This window comes from Chenopodium album, chromosome 5, assembly GCF_948465745.1.
Source record: "Chenopodium album chromosome 5, dcCheAlbu1.1, whole genome shotgun sequence".
NCBI lineage: Eukaryota > Viridiplantae > Streptophyta > Magnoliopsida > Caryophyllales > Amaranthaceae > Chenopodium > Chenopodium album.
The window spans coordinates 7,728,208-7,747,588 of NC_137838.1; the positions used below are offsets into that span (position 1 = coordinate 7,728,208).

The following is a 19,381-nucleotide window of genomic DNA, read 5'->3' on the forward strand; positions in this document are numbered from 1 at the left end:
TTTACATCAATGTCTTTTGTAACACTATATAACCAATTGTTAAAGTAAATATTGAAGATTTGAGGGGGCAAAGAAAAACTTTTAACCAAAAGATATTATATTAAATTTAAATTACATTGTAGACTTATAGTCTTATAATTCTACTCATACCCAAAAAATAAATTAAATATAATAATTAAAAAAAAAAAAAAATTCTATTTCAAGCTGTATGTAGCATTGACCTGAAACATAGCAGAACAAGCAGTATTATTGTAGCATGTATTGACCTGAATCATACCACCTTCTTCTTCTTCTTGCTTATTTTCTATTTCTGTCCTTTCGTATCGCGGCGACTAATTAATTAATACCGTTCCTGCTACATTTATCAGGTTTGATCATTCACTTCTTTCCCTGATTTTTCCACATTTACAGAATTTTATTTGCTTGAACCTTCAATTCTAGTTAGGTATTGTCTAGAAATGTAACGTTATTCTTGTTAGTTTAATAAATTGAATGAAAGTATAGTATTATGTCAAGATCAAACATTAGATTATTAGGAGGCTGCTGAAATAACCTTGATCATTATTATTACATAGTAATTTTAATTATTCAGTCATGTTAGAAGGGCAGTTGCAAGTGCTTAACGCGCTAGATGTGGCCCGAACACAATGGTACCATTTCAAGGCCATTGCGATTGCTGGTATGGGATTCTTTACGGACGCATATGACTTGTTCTGCATCTCAATGATAGCGAGGCTGCTCGGACGTTTGTACTACACAGTACCTGGCGCGGAGCACCCAGGGAACTTGCCTATCAATGTTGCAGTTGCTGTGAATGGTGCCGCGCTTTTTGGTACATTATTTGGGCAGCTTTTCTTTGGTTGGCTTGGTGATCATATGGGAAGAAAAAAGGTGTATGGTGTAACATTGATTTTGATGATCTTTTCGTCTTTTGCTTCGGGACTTTCCTTTGGGAAGACTGCCAAGGGTGTAATGGCTTGTCTTTGTTTTTTTCGATTCTGGCTTGGTTTTGGTGTTGGAGGGGAATACCCTCTTTCGGCTACTATCATGTCTGAGTATGCTAACAAGAAGACTCGTGGGACATTTATTGCCGCGGTTTTTGCAATGCAAGGTATGGGTATCTTAGCCGGTGGGATTGTGGCCTTAATTGTTTCGGCCGCCTTTGAAAGGAAATTTAAACCTCCTCCTTTTAATGTAGACCCTGTGGCGTCTATCCCTCGGGAAGCTGACTTCATTTGGCGAATTGTCTTGATGTTCGGAGCCTTTCCTGCTTCCCTTACATACTATTGGCGTATGCAGATGCCTGAGACTGCTAGGTACACCGCTCTGGTAGCAAAGAACCCTAGACAAGCTGCTGAAGATATGTCGAAAGTGCTCAATGTTCATCTAGACGCGGAGGAAGAGAGGGTTGAGAGGCTAGTACGAAGTGAGAGGCATAAGTTCGGGTTATTCTCACGTGAATTTGCTAGCCGGTATGGTATCCGTCTACTAGGCACCACCAGTACTTGGTTCTTACTCGACATTGCATTTTACAGTCAAAACCTTTTTCAAAAGGATCTTTACTTCTCCGTGGGTTGGATCCCACCAACGGATGAGATGAGTGCTATAACGGAGGTTTACCTAATAGCGAGATTTTCAACCTTGATCGCTCTGTGTGGAACCGTCCCTGGATACTGGTTCACTGTCGCTTTCATAGATGTAATTGGACGATGGTGGATTCAGATGATCGGATTCTTTTTCATGACAATTTTCATGTTTGCCATAGCCTTTCCCTATGACCATTGGAACTCAAAGGACCACCGTATAGGCTTCCTCATTTTATACGGCCTAACCTTCTTTTTTGCCAACTTTGGTCCTAATGCAACCACCTTCGTTGTACCAGCTGAGATATTCCCTGCTAGGCTCAGATCCACATGCCACGGTATATCAGCTGCAGCAGGGAAGGCCGGGGCTATAATAGGAGCCTTCGGGTTCCTCTACGCCTCCCAAGAGGAGGACCCGAGTAAGAGAAGTCATAACTATCCGTCGGGTATAGGTAAGAAGAAGTCCCTCATCATTCTTGGTGTGATCAACTTCATGGGTATGCTATGCACTTTTATGATTCCTGAACCAATGGGTAAATCTCTTGAAGAATTGGCTGGAGAAGTTGATGTTGACAACGCTGAAAATTACTACAAAGTGATAGTTTGAAAACTAGTAAAACTGAATGTTCAACTAAGCTACTGCTTTGTAATTTCTTAACATACCTATTGATTCAAATTAATTTGCTTCATTTTGGGCCTTTTTCTCTTTACAAATTATTGATTCAATTAATTTGGTGTACATCTTAGCTTGGTTTTGTTGTTAGCGTTTTGTATTAGCCTCACTTGATAAAATAAGGTGTTTGGGAAATTCAAAACGCCTTCTATTTCTTTGTAACTTGTATATTTTCACAATTTTTTTTGGAAGACCACTAAATTTTTTTAGTAAATTTTCATATCAAGTGATCAACTACTCTTTAATATCCTGTATACTTCATTCCTCTCTCTCTCTCATTTTTTTTTTTTTTTTTTAGGAGTTTCAACTAATATCTTAAATTAACTCTTAATAAAGAGAATTTGGTATTTTATATCACTAGAGAACTAGAATGTAAAATATCAATATCGGGACTAATCTAATACGTTGTTGTATATTCTACGGGCGATGATGAGACTCTAACCACTTAAGCTATTACTTACTCTAAAAAATTTTCATTTAAAATAATTAACAATACAAGGAGAGTAATCATATTATCTAGCACTGTACTTTTTCTATTTTTGTAAGTGTTATTGCTAATTGGCCTTCTTTTTTTTTTAATTGTTATGTAAACACAAATTTTGAATCTGCAAATTTGACGTTACCCAAATAATGTGCAACGACAATTAATTTCCGCGTTTACAATTTTTTTTTTTTTTTTTTTTTTGGTAGGGAGAGGTAAAGCTTAGATTATACCAGTAAGATTTATTAGCTATGAGAAAATTAATTGTAAATAAACCATCAAAAGTAATTTTACTAGTAATACTCCATAATCAGCCAATAATTTTTTATTCTACTAATGGGCCTATTTAACACCAAAACAAACTCCAAAGAATGTTTTTTTACTATCTTGATATTTCTTAATTTATCGTTTATATATAAACTTTGAGCACCGATAAAAATTGTACCATTGAAAGCCCAAGCTAAACGAATTGAGATGGGCCAGGATCGTTGAAATAAATGCAAACACTTGTAGGCATTGAAGTATCTTGACCCAAAGACACCTAATTGTCAACCTTTCACTATTTTTTTTTTTTTTGGGGGGTATGGAATCTCATGAATTAATTCATCCTTGGCATGCAAACTAGTGGGATTCAATTAATATTTGAACAAATTTACCAATTAGATGTTGGTGTAGTGGTGATTGAGACTATACTTGGTAGGGAGACCCATGTTCGATCCCCCACAACAACAATTGAGAGGGGACTGAAACCTAAGAGAGAAATTTTAGGAAATAGAGGGATGTGTAACTTGTTTTTTGGTTTAGATAGGGGTGAAATTTTTTGGTGCAAATATTCATATTGCGAGTTAAGTTCATGAGTGTTCAGTTATGCAAGTCAACATTTGAGATTAGGGGGCCGAGGGTAAGGGAATCCTCTACTCCCAAGCAAAATGTAGAAGATGGGGCTCGAATTTGTGTCATCAAAGTCACAATGTGAGTTTCCCTTTACCTCCACCAAACATATCAGGCTTGGTTATTTATTTCAAAAACTTATTTCTCCGTGCTTTTTATTCTAATTTTACTAGATCAGATCATGAGACCAAACCAGATAAAATTTTCCCTCTAATCCCATACCAACTCTCCCTCTTTGTCCATTCTCCTCATACAGATTCTCAATCAAACAGCTAGACATATGTAGTTTAAATCATGTCTTACAAAGTCAACTACCATGTACAAACTTGGTACACTTCATTTATTTATTTTTTTGAAAAAAAGATTATCACATACGAATACTTGATTAGTTCAAACAAATAATTAAAAGACAGTTAAAGTTTACAAGTAAGTTACATGTACTCATGTAAGTGACAGTTCCAAATCGTGGAAACATTCATTATTAAAACATTATTAACTAGTAAATGTCGTAAATGATAATCAAGTAAACTCAAAAAACAAATGTAGTTGACTGTTAGACTAAAGTATATGCTAAAAAGATGCCCAAAAAGATCCAACCATAAATTATACGAGCATATGCTAATTATATGCCGGCGATATTTCCGGCAGAATGTCTAATTAATACGTACTTTGTTTCATTACTGTCCTTTAAAACCTTCACCAGTTTTAAACTCCCTCTAATTTAGTGTGCAACTCTAGCTTTAGACAGGTTAGCACCTTTTTTTTCTTTGTCTCTCCTTCTCTCTTAGTGTTAGGGTATTTTATTTCCTTTTTTAGTAATATGTACTTTATTTATTATTTAATTATAAACTCTGCAATTTAAAAAATAATGTTTAAAATATAAGTTATTTATGATAGATTTCATAAAATTATTAACTCGTGTTACTCTAACCAAAAACTTGTCGAATAATGACTTTGTATTCTATCATAAACCAAAAGGTTAATATTAGGATTATGGTAAGAGTGTAGTGAAATATGTTGAACGTTAATATATGACGCTACTTTTTTTTTTTTTTTTTTTTTTTTGTAGGTTGAAGAAATTAGTGTTAGCCATGAGTCCCGTGATACAGTAATGACCGCGAATTCCTGGCTATGTAGGGGTGTGCGCAAAGCCATGGGGATGCTACGGGTTACTTGTATCGCTCATGTTGAAATGTCATACTAAGACATGCCATGAGCTAGATGCGGATAAGAGCATAGAGCATGGATTCGATTCGGTAAACATAGCCTCATAGCAAAAACATACAAGTGAATGTCTACAAAATATACAAATACATGAAATTAAAAAAAATAATGATAAGACACAAAACTATTCATGCAAAAAATAACTAGAATTCGAGAGAAAATTGTTGAAAACATTTGCTATCCACATGTGAGTTGTTCAAAACCACTTTGAAACCATAATAGTCGTTTATTCTCGATCATATATATCACCAATTAGCTTAGTTTATCATGGAACAAACTACATAAAATATGAGCTTATAAATGGTTGAAAATCTTCTCAACCTTCTTGAATTAGCTTGTCCAATTAAGCCCATTAATTGGCAATTGGCATAGTCACCTATTAGATTTGTTGAGCCATTCACAACTAGGTTTTTATATCAAGTCATTAGTTAAGGAGTTTATCTTGGATGTTGTTCATTCCTTTAGTAGCAAACAAGTGAGGTTTTGTTAGAATTATTAAAAGGGTATACCCACAATAGCCATCCAAGTATTAATCAAGAACAATATATTGCAGTATTGCAAATGCGCTAACCTAACATAAACATGAATGTGTACTATTAAGAAATTAATCGAGTGTCAGTTTTGTTGAAGCATGGTCTTTCAAATTAAACAACACATTTGAATATCCCACATCGATCGATGAGTGTCCCACATGACAAGTATGGTTAGACCCAATCTCACACATTTAATTAGAAGGTTTCACGTTTTTCCATTATGAAGTATATGTCTATAACTCTATAACTCTTTGAATCGTTTCATATATAACTCGGCTTGGAGAAAAAAAAAACACATTATGTTATACTAAGTGTGTTAGGCCTTTTGTTTCAAAAAAAAAAAAGTGTGTTAGGCCTTGGCTCATAAGAATTGATCTATGTTTAAAATATTAATCCAAAGGAATATGAAAAAAATTACCTTGTTAGTAACCCGAATAAATGGAAGGAAAAAAATATATTATCTTGCGAATTGGAGATAAGGGATCGGATGGCTTAATTGTATATTATGATAGTTTTTCAAAAAAAAAAAAAATCTTGTATCATTGTAGCATCAATCCAACTACGATATAATCGTAAATTCGTAATCGTGGTGGAGTATCAAGCGTTGGGAAATTGGTCGATTATATTTCTATACTATGTACTTGGATATAGTTAGATGCCATGATAATAACAATCTTTAAACAATATATTGAGATGAATCTAAAGATTTTTCTTAGCTAGTACGCGCATTGTCTTTAGATGCTCCAATCCTAATAAAATTATTAATTTCTTACAAAATGTTATAAATCAAGTTTAACTATTTCATCAGCTACGTGATTGCACATCATGCATATATATTAATATTATATCACCTTGGGATAGATAATAAGATTAATATAAACGATCTTGCTAACGAGCGCCCCGGGGCGTTAGATAAGGATAAATTATATTGGTTGAAATGGTATTAAGTTAGGAATTCATGACAAAATCACGCGTCGTTCGATGTAATTAATGTTAATTTTACTCTAATATTTACACTTTAATTCTCTTATCTAACGCCCCGGGGGCGCTCATTAGCTTTTGCCTAATAAAAAATTTAGAAATAAAAATTCTAAACTCATACTCTTTTGTAGGGAATATAAAATACTATAATATAGGCATGTTGCTCGAGTTCATGTATCAGGGTTTCAGACGTAACAATTGTACGTTGGATTTGGAGAATATTTTAATTACAGTACAATATTTTTAAGGATTGGTCCCCCTTCAAGTCAAAGAGTAACCCCTTTACAAAGTTATTTTTTTGTATTTGTATGAAATAATGGGTTGACTAACAACCTGTTCTTTTAAGCTTCTGGGCAAGGCAGGGTAGAGCAGAGTAGGACTAGGCTTTCACACACTGCGGAGTGGAGCAAAGCAGAGCAGGGTAGATCGAGCAGCTCTAAAGAACAACTATATTTTTTTTGTGAATTTATTACATTACAAATACTCTCTACAGTACAACTCCCTCATCCAACCCAAAAAGAGTTCAAAATATGAGCTATAATATACGGAGTAATATACAAATTATACATCATAATAATTATATATCCATATCCACAAAAATTAGAGAGAGATTTCGTATTTTCGTGAGTAATTTTTACTAAGAAATTATTTCATCAATGATCGAAAGCGTAAGGAAATTTGAGAAAAAGAAATGGAGTGGCAGAACTTCACAGAAGAAGTATTGAAGGTGAAGGTGTATATATTTCCCAATGAAAAGCTAGTCTTGGGTACAAATTTAATACTCCCCCGTCCTAAATATAGTTCTGTTTGACTTTTTATGATCTCTAAGACGTGTCTTAAAAATAAAAACGTTTATACCCCTATTATCATATGCGTAAAAATTATAAAAATGTGATATCAATCATCAATAACTATATACTAAAAGACACACCAGCAATGACACGTGTCGTCTCCTGGTGTATCTTTTAGTTTTGATTTTTTTTTTTTTTTTTTTTTTTGTTAAAATTTATTTAATTTAAATTTTTAATAAGATAAATAAAGATTGGCTAAAATGTAAATTGCTTTAATGGTGTACTAAATCAATATAGCAAGAGTTTATTTTATAATAATATGACATATATTGAAACTTTAACAACCGTGCATTATTGCACGGGATCTAATCTAGTTAATAAAATATGTAACCTAACAAATCCAACTCAAAATTGAATTTATGGTCAAAATTTAACCCAAATTAGTCAAGTGTGAACTATATTTAGGGACGAAAATAATACCAAATTGATATATTTGATCAATGATTATATTAGCTACAAAATAAGTATGGTAACTATCCGTAAATTATAAAAGTAATACGCATAGTAGCAGACTATATGCTCAGATGCTATCCTAGTTCGTTGTTTATTTAACGTGCAAATATGCTAACATCAACTGATCTACATGCAACATGCTACAACAACCCATAATTAAGCTTGCAATTAATTGGTTACATTAAATTAAATGACATGAAAATTATGAAATGTGACAATTTCATGTTCTAGTTGCCTACTTGGCTTACATGTTGCGTTAGACTACTAAAAATATCGGCGATATTAAAGTGTAATAAGTATTGACTTTGGAGGCAAATCACGTCAATTAAGTTCATCATGGCATAATTAATATTACAGCCATGCAATTCAGTGACTTATGGAGTACTCCATAACACGGATGGACTACGGATCGGAGTACTTCTTTAATTTGAATGTATGTCGATCATAATTTGTACTCAGTATGTCGATTTTCAATTCCAACATATGTTGTGCTTTGTACTTGTACATCCTTTTTATCCGTTCATAAATTTTGAAATCAAAATTGTTTTTTTTTCTTTACGAATAAAAAAAAATTATCATACTTGTATTAACATAATGGTTAAGAATGACTACAGAGATGATTGCAAAATTTTAATTCGTTGAGTTAATTGGTGACATAATGAACAGTTGAACACGCTAAATATTGATAATATAAATTCCTACTACTAATAAGTAGCCGTACTAAACTTCTATCAACAAACAATTATCAAAGAATAAGAGAGTATTTAATTATATTGATTAGTTTGGCCTTTTGTGATTATATGATGTTTAAGTTTCTATTTTTGGTTACATCATCCGCTTTTAGACAATTTGGTATTGATACGTAGCCCTTTTGACTTTCTATAGAGATACCCACCCAACCCCCAAAAAAAGTCAACGTAGAGAACGAAACCCCAAATATGATCGACAAAGTTGTAGGGAGGCGATAAGTACAAGCTAAGTATTGTACTTAACTTATATCTACGAAGTATAAATTAAAATAAAATTAAGGATTGACATATAAACTCATCACATGGTTTTCATATCAGCTGAACCGATCCTTGATTTTTAGGCTACACAATATGCGAGTGATATTAAAGGTTGTTTGTATATGTTAGTGGACCAACTCAACCAAAAGCTTAAGCTCATGGTTGAGGCTCAGAAATATGTTTTATACGTTTTATATGTAAGCTCTTTGGGCTTGAAATGTGGATGCAACACAGGCCCACCCATACCTGGTGCGAATTAATTCCACTTTGTGTCACGCTGGCTCCGATACCATGTTAGTGGACCAACTCAACCAAAATCTTAAGCTAATGATTGAGGCTTAGGAATATGTTTTATACTCTATCACGCCCCCTCACACGAGAGCCCGTTTGGGCTAGAAGTGTGGATGCAGCATGGGTCCTCCTCATACCCAGCGCTTAATATTCCACTTGAAAGTGGGGGGTGGATGAGATTCGAACCCGTGACCTATATGTCACGCTGGCTCCGATACCATGTTAGTGGACCAACTCAACCAAAAACTTAAGCTCATGGTTGAGGCTCAGAAATATGTTTTATACGTTTTATACTCTATCAGTATATGATAGGTCACAAATTCAAATCCATCAACCTTTATTTATATAGTAAGTACAAGAGTATAATTTATAATGTTGAATACAAAAGTTATGAATATAGAATGTTTATTAGTTAAAAAGGTGCAAAGGAATGAGAAAGACATTAACAAAAGGAACTTAATTTTGGAGTATGATATGATAAGCAATCGACATTCAATTTCCTATTATAAACTAGAATGAAGTTAACAACTTTGAATTTTTATTTAATGATAAGAGATTAAGAGGACCAAAAAAAAAGTTGTGAGATGTACCTAATTTTCAATTTGAGAGTTGAGATTTCATATACTAATTACTTCATCCCTTAATTTTTGTGCACATTTCTATAGTGACACAGCTTTACCAAAATTTTAAATGGTCATTTCATGTATACCCTTTGGCCTGATTTGATTATATTTACTAATTCAAAAAAAAAAAAAATCTCAGAAAAGAAATATGTGGTTAATTGGAGTATATTGATTAAATCCTCAAAAAAAATAAAAAATAAAAAAAAAAAAAAACTGTTGTTGACTTCCACATATCACACAAAAATAATGATAATAGAAATAATACTCCATATAAAATGTGGATCGGCCTAAAGAAGCTTGCCCGCAATATAAGAAAAGGACATGTAAAAGACTTTTCAGAAACGACAGCATATATATTAACACATTAATTAATTAAGCTATAATAAATACTACAACTAATAATTAATTAATTCCATAATATGAACTTGTGCTGGCATATATCATGCATATATATACACAGCATCTTCCACCGTTATTTCCCACAATTCAATCATCTTTCTTTCTCTAACTTTAATTAGGAGCTTCTCAAGCTCCATTTTCCCATCATTTCACTAATAATCAGGTTGGTCTTAAATTCTTAATTAGTATTTTAAGCTTGTCATTATGTATACAAAGTACTTTATACCATAACGTATATAAATGAAAAAAATACCTTATAGTATATACTACGTTTATCATTCTGTAACCTAATTTAATACTTTATACTACGTTACGGAGTATAAGTTTTTTTTTTTTAAAAAAAAAAAAAAAAAAAAAAAAAATCCTATTTTAATTTGTTCTTAAATATGTAGACTTATTATTAATTACGAGTATGATAGGAGTGCTCCAAATTTTAATTTCTACGTATTATAGGTTGACAAGATTTTTATTAATTTTTTTTTTTTTACTTGCAGATAAAATACAAAAATAAGAACTAATGGCGAAAGCAAAACAATTGGAAGTGCTAAATGCACTAGATGTAGCAAAGACGCAATGGTACCATTTCACGGCAATTATCATTGCCGGTATGGGCTTCTTCACGGATGCCTACGATCTATTCTCCATTTCACTGGTCACCAAATTGTTAGGCCGTCTCTATTACACTCACCCGAACCCTACACACCCTGGCACCCTCCCTATCAATGTCTCTGCCGCGGTTAATGGTGTGGCCTTGTGTGGTACCTTAGCCGGCCAACTATTCTTCGGTTGGTTAGGTGACAAATTAGGAAGGAAAAAAGTCTACGGTCTTACTTTGGTTATGATGGTTTTCGCTTCCTTGGCTTCCGGCCTCTCCTTTGGGCACACCGCTAAGAGTGTCATGACGACTCTTTGCTTCTTCCGATTTTGGCTTGGGTTTGGTATTGGAGGGGACTACCCACTGTCCGCCACCATCATGTCTGAGTACGCTAACAAAAAGACTAGAGGTGCCTTCATCGCGGCTGTTTTTGCTATGCAAGGTGTTGGGATTCTAGTAAGTGGTGTTGTTTCCCTTATTGTGTCTTCGGGTTTTGAAGCCCGGTTTAAGCCTCCTAGCTTTGAAGAAGATCCTGCTGGTTCACTTACACCGGAAGCCGATTACATCTGGAGAGTCATCTTGATGTTTGGTGCTTTCCCTGCTGGTGCGACTTACTATTATCGTATGCAGATGCCTGAGACTGCTAGGTAAAATTTTGTCATTTTATTTATCTTCGTTATTACATAGATTTGTTTTTAACGTTTTTTTAAAAATATATACTGGTCAATGCGTAACTTAAAAAATTATTATATAAAAAATTTAAAATAAATAAATTCATATTGAGACGAATTTAATAATCATAATTTTTTTTTTTTTTTTTTTTGTCCAAAGGTACACGGCCTTGGTTGCGCAGAATGCTAAGCTAGCTGCAGCAGACATGTCTAAAGTTCTACAGACAGATATTGGTGCAGATGAAGATAGGTTAGCAGACATAGTGAAAGACAGGAAGCAACAATTCGGTTTATTCTCAAAGGAATTTGCAAGAATTTACGGCCTACGTTTGATTGGAACCACCACTACCTGGTTCTTACTCGACATTGCATTTTACAGCCAAAATCTCTTCCAGAAAGATATTTTCACCTCTATTGGTTGGATCCCTAAAGCAAGCAAAATGAGTGCTATTAGAGAGGTCTACAAGGTGGCGCGAGCCCAAACCTTGATCGCTCTATGTGGAACCGTCCCTGGATACTGGTTCACTGTCGCCCTAATCGATGTCATAGGGCGATGGATCATCCAACTTATGGGATTCCTAATGATGACAATTTTCATGTTTGCCATTGCCTTCCCTTACAATTATTGGAGTCAAAGGGAGCATCGTATTGGGTTCATTGTTATGTACGGACTTACTTTCTTCTTTGCCAACTTTGGGCCTAATGCCACTACTTTTGTGGTACCCGCTGAGGTCTTCCCGGCTAGGTTGAGGTCTACTTGTCATGGTATATCTGCCGCGGCTGGTAAAGCCGGGGCTATAGTAGGAGCATTCGGATTCGTGTACGCTTCCCAAGAGAAGGATCCGGCGAAGAGGGATGCCGGCTACCCGGCCGGTATCGGAAAGAAGAACTCATTGATTGTTCTTGGTGTGATTAATTTCATTGGTATGTTGTTTACTTTCTTGGTGCCTGAAGCTAAAGGTTTGTCGTTAGAAGAGGCAGCTAATGAGAATCAAGAAGAAGAGGTAACGGATGAGCGGAACAACAATGTTGTTTAATTTCGTTGAGCTTAAATTAAAAGCTCGATGTTAATTATGGTTTTTGATTTGCTATAACTTGAAGTTTTTGTTGTGTCTTTATTTTTTCGGTTTGTTTATAATTAAACACAAATTTATGTGATGTGTTTTTTCTTAATATTGTATAAACTAGTTTTTGACCTCGGGTGATACCCCATGTTATCATATCTTTGTATGGATAACAACAATTATATCCTTTATATAAAATTCAGAAATTGATTAAATTTTCTTAACAATTATTCTGATCTTTGTTTTTTTTTTTTTTTTTTGTTTGCAAAAAAAACACAGCTCTATAGTTTATCATCTATATGAGATCTTTGTTTCAAGTCTAGCGAACTTATCCGTGCTAATCATCTTGGAAGTTGGAAGTATTGTACTGTACTGTTGGATGAAGAATATAACTTGGCTATATATTTATATTTTGAGTGTTTGACAAATGACAATTTTTTTTTTATTTTTTTTTTTTTTTTTTTTTTTTTTTTTTTTTGACAAGAGACAATCAACTTTAGACACTTAAAATGATAAGATTCTAATAATTCAAAGCACCCTAATTAATTACAATTGTGTTGACATACACTTTGAATATAAAAAGGGATTAATTAAGTTGAGGTTAATGTGAGTATCATCATAAAATAAAATGTTAATTGAAACTACCATATTTATTTATCTATTCCCTCCGTCCCTAAATTACATTCCTCTTTCTCTCTATTATGTGAGGAATAAATGCTAGAAAGAGGATAGAGAGAAAGAGGATAGAGAGAAAGAGAAATGTAATTTAGGGACGGAGGGAGTAATAAATAGTCTATCATAGAACTACCAAACATCATATATAATCAATTATCTCATAAATTCAACACCTCATCATTTTCATTTATTTAATACTATCTTACTAATTTCAATTTAAACTATCTTAGCTTTTGCCATTTATCAATTAACTTATCAATTTCGACTTGTTTTTTTTTTCCCCTTGAGACTAGCCACAAATGAAGGCACCTAATCACAAAAGAAGCCCATTAGTTTAGTCAGATGGGCTTTAATGTGGGCCATCAGAAACTCTAAATCTAGATCTACTAACTTTAAGAATTTGTATAAGCCCAATGGCCTTTATGTGGGCCATTAATTAAACACTAGATTGTTTTACTTTAATAAATTTACAAATAGAAAAGGAGCCAAATTTGTGGTGTTTTGTCCCAAAAAAATTTCCACATCTTGTTATTTCTTGTGGCCTTACTTACTAAGGGCTCATTGTTATGGTTTTATATTTTCAGTTTTTCAATTTTTTAAAAGGAAAAAAATATATACTACGTATTATAGAAAAATGTTTTCAAAATTTACAAGAGTAGTGGTATAAGTATGACTACTATGATCAATTAAAAGTATATATATAATTATAAATACTCCTTATGTCCTCTATTATTTAATCTAAGAAGATTAAACTATTATCCATTGCGCTTGTTGAGTAATTGTTAATCTTGAAGAGAGTTTATATTTGATCAAATATGTATTTATTTTTCCTTATATCAAGCAAAGAGTAAACAAATTAGGTTAAGCCATGCATGCAACAAAGGTACGTATAGTATTTTTCCTAATTTTAATCAAGAAATTAAATCAATTAACAGATAATTCCAAAATTTCCCTAATTAGAACCTTTTTTATGTTGAAAGAGCAAAAAAAAACTAGACAAGATTCAATCTCACAACTAGGAAGTAAGAAGTAAGAATATACTATACGATCTCAGGATGGCGTCACCGGAGAATTCGTTCCGCCTGCAACCAGCTCATGTCCCATCTCTGGCGGACGTGACTCTGATCAACAAACCTTTGGGAACCCTGTTGAAATGGTGGATCCAGCATATGAATGTGGAGTACTCGCTCCTCACGATACCGTGGGAACTCCAATTCATACTAGACCCGGCTCCCGTTCTTCCGATCGAAAGAAAGGCCATGTCGATTACCGACGAATGGTTGGTGCTCCAGTCCGTGTCCGGGTTAAACAACGTCAAAATAATGCACCTGGTAAGAGAAGCACAGCAGCTCCACCTCTCAGTGGGGTGGGGGAAGAAGAAAGGCGGCGACGTCGAGATGTCGGGGATAAGAATCAAAAAGAACACGGTCTCGATGTACAGTGCATTTCAAGGGAAATTTGTCACCCTAGACAACAACGCGGCGTATGCGTCGAAGAAGGAAATGTCAAACCTCCCCGAAATGAACCCGGGAATGTCTGTTCTTCTTTGGAATGCTAGAGGGATAGCAAGGGATGGGTTTAAGCGCAACATCAAGCAACTCATCAGAGATCATGACCTGGACATTCTCATTCTCACTGAGACAAAAGTCATAAAAATTGGTTGCGAGGAAATTGTCGAAATTCTACCCTACAACTCGTATAAAGTGGTGGACCCGGTGGGGTTTTCTGGTGGGATACTCATCATGTGGAACTCTGGTTTCAACAACCTATTAGTAGTCAATAAGGAGCCTCGTGCAATCCATGCTGTTGTGGAGGTACAATCACACACAAATTTTCTCCTTTCAGCTATTTATGCGCCTACTTCTTATCATGCTAGATTAGAATTGTGGGATGCTTTAAGAGTAACCTCTCAAAATAATAGCTTGCCTTGGTTAGTTTGCGGGGACTTTAATGAAATCTGCGATGACCATGAAAAATGGGGGGGGGGGGGGAATAAACATCCTCTACACCAGATGAGGACTTTCAAAGATGTTATTCATGACTGCAACTTAATTGATCTAGGCTACTCTGCGCATAAATATACCTGGTTCAATAAACAGAAAAAAAAAAGCCGAAAGACTAGATAGGTTCTTAGCCACAAATGACTGGATCCAATCTTTCCCTAAATTTGTAGTTAAACACCTATCAAGGATGTCCTCTGACCATAATCCCCTGCTTCTTTCTCTTGATCACAAGCCTTCCTTTCCTAGTGAAAAACCTTTTAGGTTTGAGCCTTTGTGGCTAAATGAACCTGACTTCAACCACTTCCGATCCTATCCTCTAAATGGCCTTCTTATACTTCCTTCATCTACAACAAGCTTCAACAACTCACTCCTGATCTTAGAGAATGGGCTCAGAACTTGGCTTTTAACCAGAAAAAAACAAAAAATAGACTTCTTGCTAGGATCACTGGAGCCCAGTTAGCTTATTAGAACAACCCCAATAATACCAGGCTATTTGATCTGGAACAAGACCTCCAGATGCAACTAAATAAAATCCTTGACCAGGAAGAACTCTTCTGGGCAGCTAGGGCTAGAACTGAGTGGTTGATTCAAGGTGACAGAAACACCAGGTTTTTCCATTCTACAGCTATCAGTAGAGGGAATAGAAATAGAATTTTGACCTTGAAGAATGGTATGGGTGAATGGATTGAAGCACCTGACCAAATCCATAATCACATTATGCAGCACTTCAAAAATCTCTTCACTTCTGAGCCTTGCTCCCCTCTTCCACCAGTGCAATCATCTAACTCCATTGACCGCTCTTATCCTGCTACCCTTCCTGAAGTTAGAGAAGCCCTCTTTTCCATTGGTGCCCTCAAAGCCCTTGGCATAGATGGTTACCATGCTATATTTTTCCAATCTTCCTGAGATACACTAAAGGATGATTGCTTTCTCTCTGTTAACCAAGTGCTCTCTAGCAATTCCTGAAACCATGAATAGGACTGTCATTTGCGCTGCCTAGTTCCAAAAATTCTTTCACCCACCCAAATTACCAGCTTTAGACCAATTAGCCTTGTCAATACCTCCTACAAGCTCATCTCAAAGATCCTTGTCAACAGAATAAGACCTCACTTGTATAACATCATTTCCCCAAACCAGAACAGTTTTCTGAAAGGTAGAGGGACTGAGGTGAATTACATTCTAGCTACTGAAATACTCCATTCTATGAGAAAAAGGAAGGGTAACAGGGGGCTATTTGCTCTAAAACTAGACCTTGAAAAGGCCTATGATAGGCTTGAGTGGTCCTTCATACACCACTGCCTCTTATTTTTCAACTTTAACCCCTCAACTGTCTCTCTTATCATGTCTTGTATCTCCTCTGTGTTCTCCAATATTTTAATAAATGGCAAGCTTTCCTCCCAGTTCTCCCCCTCTAGAGGTATAAGGCAGGGGGACCCTCTATCCCCCTACCTATTTATACTTTGCCTGGAGTTTCTTTCCAGGAAAATCCATTCTGAGTGTAACCAAAACAAATGGAAGCCATTTAGATTTAGAGGAGGGAGTGTTGCAGATGATGTCCTTCTTTTTGGTGTAGCTGACAAGAAGACTCTAGATTCCATTTCTGATACATTAAAAAACTTTTGTGCTCTATCGGGTCAGAAGATAAATGAGGAAAAAAGTAAGCTATTTTTCTCCAAAAATACTCCCATGAGCTTGAGAGATGATTTTGAGCAGTGTTTAAATGTCAGTTCCTCAAATGATCTAGGGACTTATCTAGGTTACCCTCTGAGTGATAAGAGACCCTCTAGGAGACAACTTTCCTCAATCATTGATAAGTTGGGAAAGAAGCTAGCAACCTGGAAGTCAAACCACCTTTCTAGGGGAGGTAGACTAGTCCTTCTCAAGTCCTCTATGCTTTCAATTCCCAGGTACCTGATGTCCTGTATAAAGCTTCCCCAATTCATTCTAGGTAATCTGAATTCCATTTGTTCAAAATTCTTTTGGGGTGGGGACACCACTAAGAGGAGAGTAACCTGGATTGCTTGGAAAAACATCCACTACAAGAAAATAACCTTTTCGTAGCGATTATTTTAACCTTTAGTATCGATTGTAATTGCAACAAAAAGCTTTCCCAACGAATGATCATTCGATACAATATCCCCCGTTGCCTTAGCCTTTAGTAGTGGTTTTCAATATCGCTGGGGTTGGCCTCAATAATTGATACGAAAAACTACATCCAATCGTGGTGATTATTGTAGCGATTACAATCGCTATAAATGTTCAACTCATTTTCTTAAAAAAAAAACATGCGTATGATCTTTACAAGATTCGAACATGCAACCTCAAACTCTTATATTAAATGTTTCACCAATAACCTATGACATATTTTATGTATTTTTTTTCAAACAATATTTATATATCTAGTGTTGAAAAGGCTTTTCGTATCGATTTTTAGGATTTAGTGGCGATTGTAAATGATACGATTTCTCAAAATTATATAAATGTGTAAAAATAGTGTAGATATGTATTATTATGCTTTCCGTATCGATTTTATATGGGAAAACCATGGCGATTGTAGAAATGATACGATATCCTTAATTATTTCACAAACATACTTTCATATTGTAGCGAATGAACAATCGCTACGAAATAATTGCTATGAAAAGTGATTTTTCTTGTAGTGATCGGTAAAGATAAGGAATTTGGGGGGTTGGGAATCTTAAATAATGGTGAGATGAATCAAATAGGCCTAGCAAGATTATGTTGGATGGTGGATACTAGAGTAAATTGGGCAGGGAAGGTCTTGTTTGAGAAATATGTCAAGTCAAAGAGTAGACCTACCCCTTTTAATAAGGGATCTCATATATGGTCTGCTGTAGGAAGGGGTTGGGAATTATTTAGTCATAGTCTGCACTGGGAGGTGGGAAATGGGAGGAGCATAAATTTCTGGGAGGATAGATGGTTACAAGCTGACACTGTCAGATCCCAACTTATAGGTCCCATTCCTGAGTCAGTCTCAAATTCTTGCCTGAGTGATATACATTCTACTAGTAGAGTCCTTCTACAACATAAGATAGGGTTTCAGCTGAGTGACAACATGTGGAACAGAATCCAAAGTGTTCAGCTGAACCATAATGAGGACTACAATTTCACTGCTTGGTCAAAAAAGGGAAGGTTTGACACCTCCAGGGCTAGAGAATGGCTAGTCAATAACAGACCACCTTCTGTTCATATGAATTTCCCCATTGAATGGGATTGGAATGTTGTCTGGAACATTAGCATCTACCCAAAGATTAAAGTTTTCCTGTGGCAGTTAGTGTGGGATAGACTACCTACTGCAAAAAACCTTCACCTCAGAAACATTAAAAATACAAATACCTGCCCCTTTTGCCCAAATCTCTCAGAAAGTTTAGACCATATCTTCACTTCTTGTCCCAGAGCCTCTGAATTCTGGCAAAATATACCTCACCCACCCTCCACCACCAAATCTGCAAATGAAAGCTGTCAAATTTGGATTCTAAGAAACCTTAAAAACAATAAGCCTGCTCAAAACTCTGTTCCATGGAACATAATTTTCAGCTTTGTTCTTTGGTTCATTTGGAAGAGAAGAAACTCTTGGATCTTTTCTAATACAAACACCATCATCACAACATCTACTTCCCAGTGCCTTTGGGCTGCTAGTGAATTTTTTTCTCCACAACTCCACGCACTAGATTAGAGCCTAAATCCTTTGCCTGGGAGGCCCCTCCTCAATCTTTCCTCAAAATCAACTTAGATGTTTCTTTCCTTCCACACACCAAAAGTTCAGGCTGTGCAGGTGTTTGCAGAAATGACCTGGGAACATGGATTGAGGGTTTTCAATGGAAGGGATTCTGCACTGATGCCAAGGATGCTGAGTTAATGGCAATCAAGCTTGCTTTAGAATGGATAGAGGAGAGAAGATGGAACAAATGGATTATTGAGAGTGACTGCAAATACATCATTGAGGATATTACCCAAAATGCTCACACTACCCTAACACCAAAAACACTTGATTGCAGGCTGCAACTCCAAAGACTACCTGAGGCCAAACTATTCTACGGAGAAAGAGGGAAAAACATGGTGGCTGACATCCTGGCTAGAGATGCAAGGGAGAAACTAAATGTTTTGAATATTCGATGTAATCTTGCTGTACCCCAGACATATGTACTAACTATCTAGCTAAAGACATTGCTGCTACTTCTAGGGATTGTGATCCACAGGATGATATTTTGTGCCAAACCTAGAGGGTTAGGCAAACTATTGTAAACAATTTAACTATTAATTAATCCACCTGTTTTCCATCAAAAAAAAAATACTATACGATTGGTCCTTGTAGAATGGAGGTAAGGGGTTGAAATTAAACCAAGTCATATTACTTTTTTT

At 35.4% G+C, this 19,381-nt stretch overlaps 2 pseudogenes; both read left to right on the forward strand.

Moving 5' to 3' along the window:
* The first annotated feature begins 594 nt into the window (after nt 1–594).
* Nucleotides 595–2,283, forward strand: LOC145630286 (putative inorganic phosphate transporter 1-3 pseudogene; annotated as a pseudogene).
* Nucleotides 2,284–10,507: 8,224 nt separating this feature from the next.
* On the forward strand, nt 10,508–12,293 carry LOC145632519 (putative inorganic phosphate transporter 1-3 pseudogene; annotated as a pseudogene).
* Nucleotides 12,294–19,381: the final 7,088 nt, after the last annotated feature.